This window comes from Cephus cinctus, unplaced genomic scaffold, assembly GCF_000341935.2.
Source record: "Cephus cinctus unplaced genomic scaffold, Ccin1 Ccin1_scaffold0169, whole genome shotgun sequence".
Taxonomy (NCBI): domain Eukaryota; kingdom Metazoa; phylum Arthropoda; class Insecta; order Hymenoptera; family Cephidae; genus Cephus; species Cephus cinctus.
This window is the reverse complement of record NW_014332893.1, coordinates 242,954-252,598: the sequence shown is the minus strand read 5'-3', so window position 1 is coordinate 252,598 and position 9,645 is coordinate 242,954. Positions and strand designations below refer to the sequence as shown.

Genomic DNA, 9,645 nt, shown 5'->3' with positions numbered 1-9,645 from the left:
GGGATAATTGAATTCAGAGAAATCATCCCATGGAATATCTTTCACGGGTGCGACGGTAGATGACAACTCGACCCCTTTTTACATCCCTACCCTTTGACATTGTATATATATATCAGTTTTGAATTTTTCTGTGGGGGAAAAAAAAAAACCAAAGGTACAGTCACGTGACTTGTATTCGTGATTTATTTATTTATTTTTTCTTTGATCTTGCATAACGTCGCGTTAATTATCAAACTGGAGCAGTCGCGTGAATTTCGAGTCGTGGTTAGTACAGTGTCTCACCGCCGATTGCTAAGGGCGCAAATGGGGAATGAGAGCCCGGAGGGTGGAGAAACTGAAAGCGGAGGGACGGTAAGGGTAGAAGTTAAGGGGGACGAGGAGGGTGGAAAAGTGTAGGAAGGGCCGAGGATACAGGCAATGGTAAAGGAATAGATAATTAAATAATGGCGCGTACGCAATATTCTTGTCGACGACGCTCTTCCCTTCTTCGGGGCGCACGTCTATCGGGGCGAAGCTAACGCACGTGAACGCAGGTGCTGCTGCCACGATTAGATATCGCGAACTAAAAATATGTGAAGCTGGCGCGGACTAAATTTTCATTCTGGACGGCCGATTAGTTGCGCCGAACAGGCTGGCCTTTCAGGTGTCGCGACGTTTATTCTGGAGTCCATTAACGTCGCGACGCCGCGGACGCTGAACCGACCTCAAAGACGACGCCTGTGCTCTATGCGATACGGGAAGGATACTTGGCTTTAAAATATGGCGGACTTTCAAAGGATGCGCGTAACGCGACGGTCTTTTGGTATAGCACATGTATATTTATAAAAAAAAAAAAAACATATATATATATATATAGACGTCAAAAATCATGAACAGACCCCATTAGATTAGATAATATTGTGAACTCGCCTTTAATTGGCTACGGGTCACGTGTAGTAACTGTGCGTGTCATTAAATTCTATATCCATGCTTCTCGTCTCGGACTGTCAAGTCTGAAGTTGGTGGTGTTTGCATTAGAAATTAATTGACCCGGGGACACCGTGGTGATAGCGTTAATTGATAAAAATATTTTTTTTTCGTTTAACGCTTAATAATAATTGACGGTGATTTTTTTTTTTACGGCCTTTTTTTTTCATTTTGACTATAGGTGTATACGTATTGCACGGTTCACAGTTTCTCCGTTCTGTGTTTTACCGTGCTCTGCGCTCCTCCCCTTGACCCCCTGAACTTTCGTTCGACGATTCAGCCCGTTATCATCATCCCTTGATATGCCTCCCGGGTATATACAGCGAGCCTGAAACCTGCGCCACCCACCCCCCATCCTCCACCCATGTACCCCTCACGACCATCCGTGAGCGTTATCGATTCCAATTACCTTAAAACTTTCAATTAATTCAGCTGTCAAGCGTTATACGCGCGCCCATGCCAGGAGGGCATCTCTCTCTCTCTCTCTCTCTCGCTCTCCTTCCCTCTATCGCTCTCCGTCCTTCTCTCTCTCGTACCAGATGTCACGGCTCCGCGAAGCCCGGTTGTTTTATCGGCTCGTTACGCCCGGTCGCCGATTGGCATTTTCTTTCTGTCGGCCCACCGGCACTCTTTGTTTCCCGTTTTCCAATTCGCTTGGGTCGTCCAGATAGCGACTCCCGAGCCGATTGATAAGGCTCGAACTAAGCCAAGTGCGTCTATCTCGAAATTTCACGGGATATTCGCACGGCTTGGCTTCAGTTTTGTTTTCGAATATCAACTTTTTTTTTTCCTCCACCCCTTCCGTCACCACATTGGGATCCCGTCCGCGTTAGCACCACGTGAATTCTTTTTTCGTGGCTTCTCGATGGTACCAAGGTACGATTGCTGGGTAAAATAAATTAAATTTTTTTTTTTTTTTACGAAATCCATGCGATTTTTTTTTTTTTTTTTCGAATTTTCACGGAATTCGCCGAGATCGGGCGATCGCTTGTGGAAATTGTATGGCGCGACTTTCGGTATGAAATTTTTACGGGGTGTATGGTGTTTCTCGCGGGGTTTCTTGGCTGGGCACTGTTGGCAGCGCCGACTATACCAAAAAGACGTTTCGGGTTTGTTCGAGACGAAAAACATCGTAAACAGCTGCCGACTGCGGAGCCGCACCTGTCGCGTCCGTTACTGCGATTTAAATACGGAACGATACTCACGAACGAATCGACGGAGAATCCAGGCGTCCCGTTCCGCGTCTGCGAGTACGTATGGTTTCTGGTCTGCGTGCTGGATCGTCGATGCATCCGCGTTGCAGCTAGGAAATGTATTGCAGATGCAACATAGGGCGTGCACTATATATACATGTATATGGGGATATATAGTCGACTGCAATTTCACATGCGGATGCTGGTATTTCAATATTTTGGCAAAAGAGTTATATGTGTATTTTTGCTATAAAAATAAAATACATGACTACAGAATCGTCAATTGTTTTTTGAATTTTATTTATTCGTGTATATATATATATATATATATATATATATATATATATATAATCTTACTGGAAATTCGCAGTGTGCTCAGTACGTATAATCGTTTATGAAAATTTGTTAAATATCTTTTTAGCTTCGTTGGTATCCTTAGAATTCAGGGTATACTTGGGGTGGTTGGTTTTGATGACGTCATACTGGAGCCGCATTAAATATTACCAGAGTATTTGGGCGTCTTTCGAAAGTGTACTTGTCGAGGAGTTAGTCGCCGGCGACAAAGTAGCTGGAACGTCGTTGTAATGAGAATCCTCATGAAAGTTTGTCGCTTTCCTTGGAGCAGAGTTTCAGTCGCGAAATATTGTCCTCCGGGTGGGTTGTCACCCAGTCCACGTGCTATTCAATAGTGACGAGGGGCCTTCTTCGAACGTACGTCCGTACACGAGTGTATGACATTAGGGCTGACTTGCTTGTCGCGAAACTCTCGCTCTGTCGGGCTGCGTTAATATAAAAATCGATTTAAGCCCGTGGCAACGACGCCGGTAACACTGCTTGGTAGTCGCAACAGTGAAAACTGCAATGACGAGGAGGGTGGAGAAAAGGAACAGGAGGGTGCAGAATATGCATTCAAAGTCATGGCGCGACAGCAGTCTGTCATAGTCAAGGGACTTATTTGTGTTGCGATCCGTAAGTAGATGACCCCTCCAATAGATCTTGATCTCGACATACAAATTTCGCGCACACGAAAAACCACCCTTACGAATCTCATTTTAGCATTGACCCCCTGACGTCCATCCCTTCGAGGTTAATTCCAACTCTCCGATTTCTCGGTACGCCTTATTAAAGCCGATTAAACAATTGCCATTTTAATCGATTCGAAATTCGTTTAATTTCACGAATTTCGCGACCCCCGGAATTTCTTGCATCCCTTCGATCCTTCAGTACCACCCCAACAGTGCTCACCCGGTCCTCTCGTCCCAGTATATAATTCCATCTTTCATCCTCTCGCTCTCCGCCCTACTTTCTCTCTCTCTCTCTCTCTCTCTCTCTCTGTCAACCTCCTTAGGTTCCGTAGTGCCTTCCCCCTTGCACCCTCACTTGCCCAGGGACGCGATAAGGGATTCCCCTCTCGTGAGCCCCTGTTCAGCCCAGCTGCCAGTCCGCGCGAAGGATCCGCGAAAAATAATAAAAACGTCACCCGGCTAATTCGCCAAGCCCCCATTGCCGCCATAAATTACCGGCTCGTTTCCAACGGCGTCCATCGGCGTCTCGGGCATCCACAGCGGTACGTACTTCCGTCCGTCGGACGATGCAATTCTCCGGAAGATCTTCCGCGATAAAAAAGGGTATCCGGCCATCGGCTGCGAACAAACGTCAAATCCAAGTCCCCGGTAACCGGATGATACGAGCCTGGTGATCCTAAGGGCCGAAGGGAGCTACAGTCACGTACCTGATCTACGTGTAACTTACAGCCTTGCACGTATATGGGTGACGTCAGCCGCAATGCCCACCCAGCAGAAGGGCTGGTCGGAGTATCGTGACTACCCGTGAGGGGCGCCCGGGGGACGGGGGTGGGTTCCGTAATACGGGAACAGAGGGGAACGGATGGCATTCCGTGGTCAGTACGGTATGTGCCTATATGCCGCCATGTGTTATCGATTCCTGCCACCGAACCTCCAGGCCCTCCGTTAGCCACGCTGGACTCTGTCCCTCTCTGTCCCACTCGCTCTCCATCCATCTGCCTATCTGCATCCCTGCGCGCTCTCCGTTATCTCGCACGGTCACGAGCTATGCAAGATAACCTTCCTTCGAATCCACTCGAGCGATCCCCCGACCCTCCGCCTCGACTTTACAACCTCCCTCTACGCATCCGAAACCACCCTTATGCATTAGACCCACGCAGCTGCATCGTCCCACCTGTATATCTATAGCCACCTCGAGTACCGCCGGTACTCGGAGTTGCGTAATCCTGATCGCCGGTTATTCGCCCCGGACACGCGTTCCGAGTGCCTAGTGAGCTGGTGAGATCCAAGTACAGCCGCGAAAAGAATTCTCTCGTCGCATCGTACGTTGACTTATCACGCTTACGGACAGTCGACAACTTTACCGATCCCTCCCGTCTCTGCTGACACGTGTCGTATTACTGGCGACGACCGACTGTATGTACCACGTATATACGTATATAGAGACAAGCCTAGTACGCGCGTCTCACTGTTGCGTAAGGCGACCTTGCTTCCTTCCCTTTTCCTTCTTGCGATTACACCGGCATTGTTTAGCGCGGGGAACCAGCGACGTGCGGAGACGCGCAGAGCGACGGGTACCGACTCAGACACAGACGCCAGGCAGACAGGCCTTTCCCGACAATGGATTCCAGCAGTTCTTTTTTAACCCTATCTCTATCTATCTATCTCCTGTATACACGTTGCGCTATTCGTACGTGAAAATATTGTCCGTGACGTGTTACACGGTATTATACGCCTGTAATATCTATACACATACCCCAGTACGTATATCCAGAATTTATTCCTCTATCGGAAGTCCGAACGAGCTCGCGCCATATAAGCATCCCATAAACTACTCAAAACATTGTTTCGCATCTCTGCATTGCTCGTGTAACTACAGTTCGTAATTGACCGGAAGTCGCGTATGCGCGTATCGACCGACGATAAACGCGCCAAACGACGTCGCGGAATGGCAGTTACGGAATTTCCGGATATCTTGGTAAATCAACTACGACCCTTGTCCCATGCCGGATCTGCGTCTACGTCGCGCCTGGATACCCCGTCCCGGACGTCTTCGCTAATATCCTCGGGTCAGGCTATCCGCAAGTGACGTAGGCAGTTGGGTGACGTTGCCGGGAGTTAACCTAGAAACGTGCGCGATAAGAGTCGTTCGCGCGTCTGATAGTGAATTTTACAAATTTTTTTTTCTTTCTTTCTCTCGTTACGTCACTCGGATCTCCCGTGGCCGTTGGCTAGCCTCATTGCTCGTGACTCGCAGTCTCCGGAGGTTTTAGGCATACCTTATATGTTATATATTATATACGTCACGCACGTACTCACGTGACACTTCCATGGACGTATCAACGTTACCGCATTACATATGTATGTATAAGCCGGTACACGTCGCCCGCCTGTTTATATTCGGAGGTTCGTAAATCTCGCGGGGCCCTGGCGCGCAGCGGCTACGCTTAAAAAGCGGCAGGTTAACGGAGCGCAAAAAGTCGTTAAATTCAGAGCCGCCTCCACGTAATAGCCTTGATATACCAGTAGGGTACGTGGACGTTGCGTGCGCGAACACCTGTTTGATCTTTCGGCAAACGTAGTTTCGTTGGTCGACGATCGCGATTGTCTTTGCTGATTTTTAAAGGTTTTTTCTTTCTTTTTTTCTCTCTTTTTATATCGGCCGTACGGACGATTTATACGATATTCCGTGTACCTGTTACGCGAGTGTCGCGTCGTTCTCTTTGAGGCGAAGTCGCTACTTGTGGATGGGGTCTTCTCGATCACGGACGCGTGGCTGATAATATTTACGGATTCGTGATTAGTGGACAGCGGGGACGAATTTTGTAATTTTTTTTACTTGATTATATAAATATATATAATCAAGTAAAAAAAATAGGTATATATATATACTCTATCCCCGTCTAAATATTACCGGTAAAATGTCATCGCCCGGCTGGATATATCCTTGAGCTATTCTTGAGCTCCTTCAGGAAGGCGACGATATTCGAATGCCTTACAGAAGCGACTTCGGGAATCCTGAAGTTTGAACCCTCCCCCAGGGAGTGACCTATGTATAGATTTATGTTGTTATGAATATATATATGTATATATATATATATATATATATATATGTATATATACGACCTCATTGCTTATATCGATATTCTCGTGTAGTAAAAATCGATACAACTACCCTCAGCCGTAGATACGTCTACTTTCGCGCGTTTGACATTATTATTATTTTTCTTTTCAAATGGTTTCGATCTCCTCGTACACCGGATATCGTACCTGGTACCAAGCCGGAAGCTGCTTGGATCGCTCGCGACCCGGATATTTAACTATTTTATTTCCGCACTGTAACGCAACCCTCTGCCAGCCGTAGTGGATTAACGGCGCATTAATTACGAACCATCCCTCGGTCCAGACCACCGGTAATCCCCCCCCCCCGGGTCCCTCCTACGCCCACTCACTGTATTTCTCTTTTTTTATCATTCTCTCTCTCTCTCTCTCTCGGGTCCGACGTCGCGCGGCTGAAGTTTCGAATTATACTCGGCAGATTAGCCGGATAAAATTCAGCTGCGCAACGAACGAAATTTGCATAGAATGCCGACGCCACTGCACTCCCTCGGTGCTGTCAGTCTCTTTTATGCATGCATACGCACATACGTCCCACGTATACGTATACTCGTCCCACGCCTTTGCACTCTCGGTCGGTTTTGTTGGTCTGCCGCCATATATCTACCTGTGGAGCGAGCTTTGGCCCCCCCCCCCTATAGGTATACCGACGCCTTTATCTCCTCCAGGATTCTTTAGCACGGGCGTACGTCCATGGGAAAAGTAATTTCGCGAAAGTGCAACGAGCGTCGCGCATGTATGCAGGCCGCGCGAGGTCGGCAGTGGGTTCCGCGTGAAATATGGCGTTTCAAGTTTTTTTTTTCTTTTTTTTTCCCCCCCTCTTTCCAGGTATCGCGCCGATGGGAACACGATTGCACGGCGCTGCCAGTCCATTCGCGGTAACTCCAGTACCGCGGCTACGAATTGCATCGCGCCGAGTGCATTCTCGCTCGGGGTCCCTGTGCAGACGTCTGCACGGTGCAGCCGACGTTCAACCAGTTGCCGTACTCGCATGCGTACACGGAAGACACGTATTCTGTGCATCGACTCGGGCATCGCCTGTATCTGTATTTGCAAATGGGGCAAAGTGATCGATCGGCCGATATTTATCGCTCGCGAATCGACGGCTGCAGCGATCTTTCTTTTCGATGCACTTTCTCTTTGGCTTTTACTATCTCTTTGCTCTTTCTCTCTCTGTCCTCTCACTGTTTTCACGTGGTACCTACCCCCCCACCGCCCGCATACACTCTTCACCGTACTGCTTCTTCTCCGTACCGATAACCGAGACGTCGCATTTGACGTCGATGCCTCGCTGGGTAAAAATATTATCAGCGATATATTTCGCACCGAAGTGCATTCCTGGATGCACCGTGTCGCGTTATGCCCTACCAGACACTCTGCAGTATATATATATATATCTTTACCGAGTTCCCAGTGCATCATCGCTGATGCACTCTCTTGGGTCCTCATACGTATGTCTCTTGTCAGCTGCTATTGCGAAGCTGCGTCGAGCGTCCGTTGACCTCGGGATAGCCGGTGCTCGCTGGGCTCGTGGAAAATGAAAAATTCACCAGGGCCGTAAGGACGGTGAGGTTGGGTAGATAATTTTTGTCAACCCGCATACCTTTATCCGCCGTCGGTTATCCGTGTTCGTAAATCCGAAACGATTGCTTTTATTGAAAATCGATTGTTGTTGTTATTATTATTTTTTTTACGTATACTTTATTTTTGTTTACCGTAAAAAATTTACGTTCACGTCTATCAGCCACGCGTAACGGACATCACAGTAGACCCTGTGCCTTCTTCCTTGGCCTGGATTCTCGTGAGAGCTTTGGCTCTCAGACTCGTTCGTGTTTCGGGGGTGCGAAGGAGAATCGATATCGAGGAGATTCGGGGAGGAGGATCGGCGAGGAGGGGGCGGCAGAGTAGGCTGGGTATCGGTTGGGTGGGGGCCCGAGGAGCCTAGGGGTGCTGCGTATACGGTGACGCGGAACCGCCAGCGGAGGGTTTTAGCTGTGACGCTGGCACTGCTGACTGATCTTGCTCGTACCAGGGGTAGTTGAGCAACAGCCGCTGCTCTTTTGTTTTCTGGGACAAGAGGGTTGGCAGTGGGGGAGGGGTGTTCGTCTTCCTCGTCGGCCTCGTTCGTATCGTCGTTACCTCGGTGGGAGGTGGAAAAAAAATTGCGATTGGGAATATTTGTAGAAATTTTTTTTTCGGTTTTTGAATTTTTTGGCAATTACTTTTTTTGGTGCTTTTCACGTGTCTTTCGGGTAGGGACGGTACCAGGGGATGCGACTCGTGATTTCGTTTTGCGATTACACGTAATCACTCGGAGTCACGCTAATTCGTATGCCTGGTCTGATGTGTTGGTTAGGGCTGATGCGCATCGCGGCGATTGGACGGGTGTGACGGAGGCGATACTTTTTATCGTGGAAACAAGGTGCGCCCGTATAGCCCAACAGAAGGTCTTGCTTATTGTATGGCTTGGGAGTGTGTATAGGTATACGTGTTACCCAGTGGGTACACATAGCCGAGATAATGAGAGCATTGTTCTGTGAAACTATGGCTGCATTGTTGTCACACGCTCTGGTGCTCTCTTTCCTCTTTATGTACTGCGAGTTGCTCTCACTCGTGAGACAGAGACAGATCTCTGTGTCTTTGTCCGTTGCCTTTCTCGAGACGTACTTCTTACTCACTTGCTCTCGTATATATCTCGCGTCCTTCTTCTTTGCCGTGGGTTCTCGATGATATTCTCTATCTCTCTCTCTCTCGTTACCGGAGGAAGCGAGACGACGAATCTTAAGGCTTATGCAGTGGGAATTGGTGAGGAATTTGAAGAGAGAGAGAGACAGACGTACGCGCAAGGACTGTGAGCTCGCGTTTAAAGCGGAAATGGCCGATTTAAATTTCCCTTTGGTTTGGATAGCTGGCGAGTAAACTTCCTGTTTTTATCTTTCTTTTTTTTTTTTTACGAGCGTGAATTTTCACTCCCTTTCTGTTTCTCGCTCAGGACGTGGCTACGCCCGAGGTTGTCTCTGTCGTTCGCTCGTGCCTGACTGTCGCTATAGCCGAAATCCTGTCATCCGCGGAATATCGGGGTGCCCTTATGAAATTTGCAAGGAGTTATTCTGTCTTGGGATATTTTCACAGTCAGTATTGGGTCCCTCTTTTGTCGTGGTTGGGCATTTGAAAAATAATTGGATGGAGGAATTTTCGAAATTAATTCGAAAAACCAAGGACACTGCTTTCAGCTGGTTCTATGAAAAGCATCGAAAAAGTCTCTCTCGACGTTGCATAATTATTCGTACATTTCATCTTGGCTTTCGACGTCATCCCCCCCCCCTCCCTCCCCCCTCAGTCTC

At 48.2% G+C, this 9,645-nt stretch overlaps 1 protein-coding gene across 5 annotated transcripts in view; it reads left to right on the top strand.

Annotated features, from left to right (window-relative positions):
- LOC107264420 (protein muscleblind) overlaps positions 1-9,645 on the top strand; it is a 203,103-nt gene that overhangs the window by 16,409 nt on the left and 177,049 nt on the right. The gene's annotated exons all lie outside the window — the stretch shown is intronic.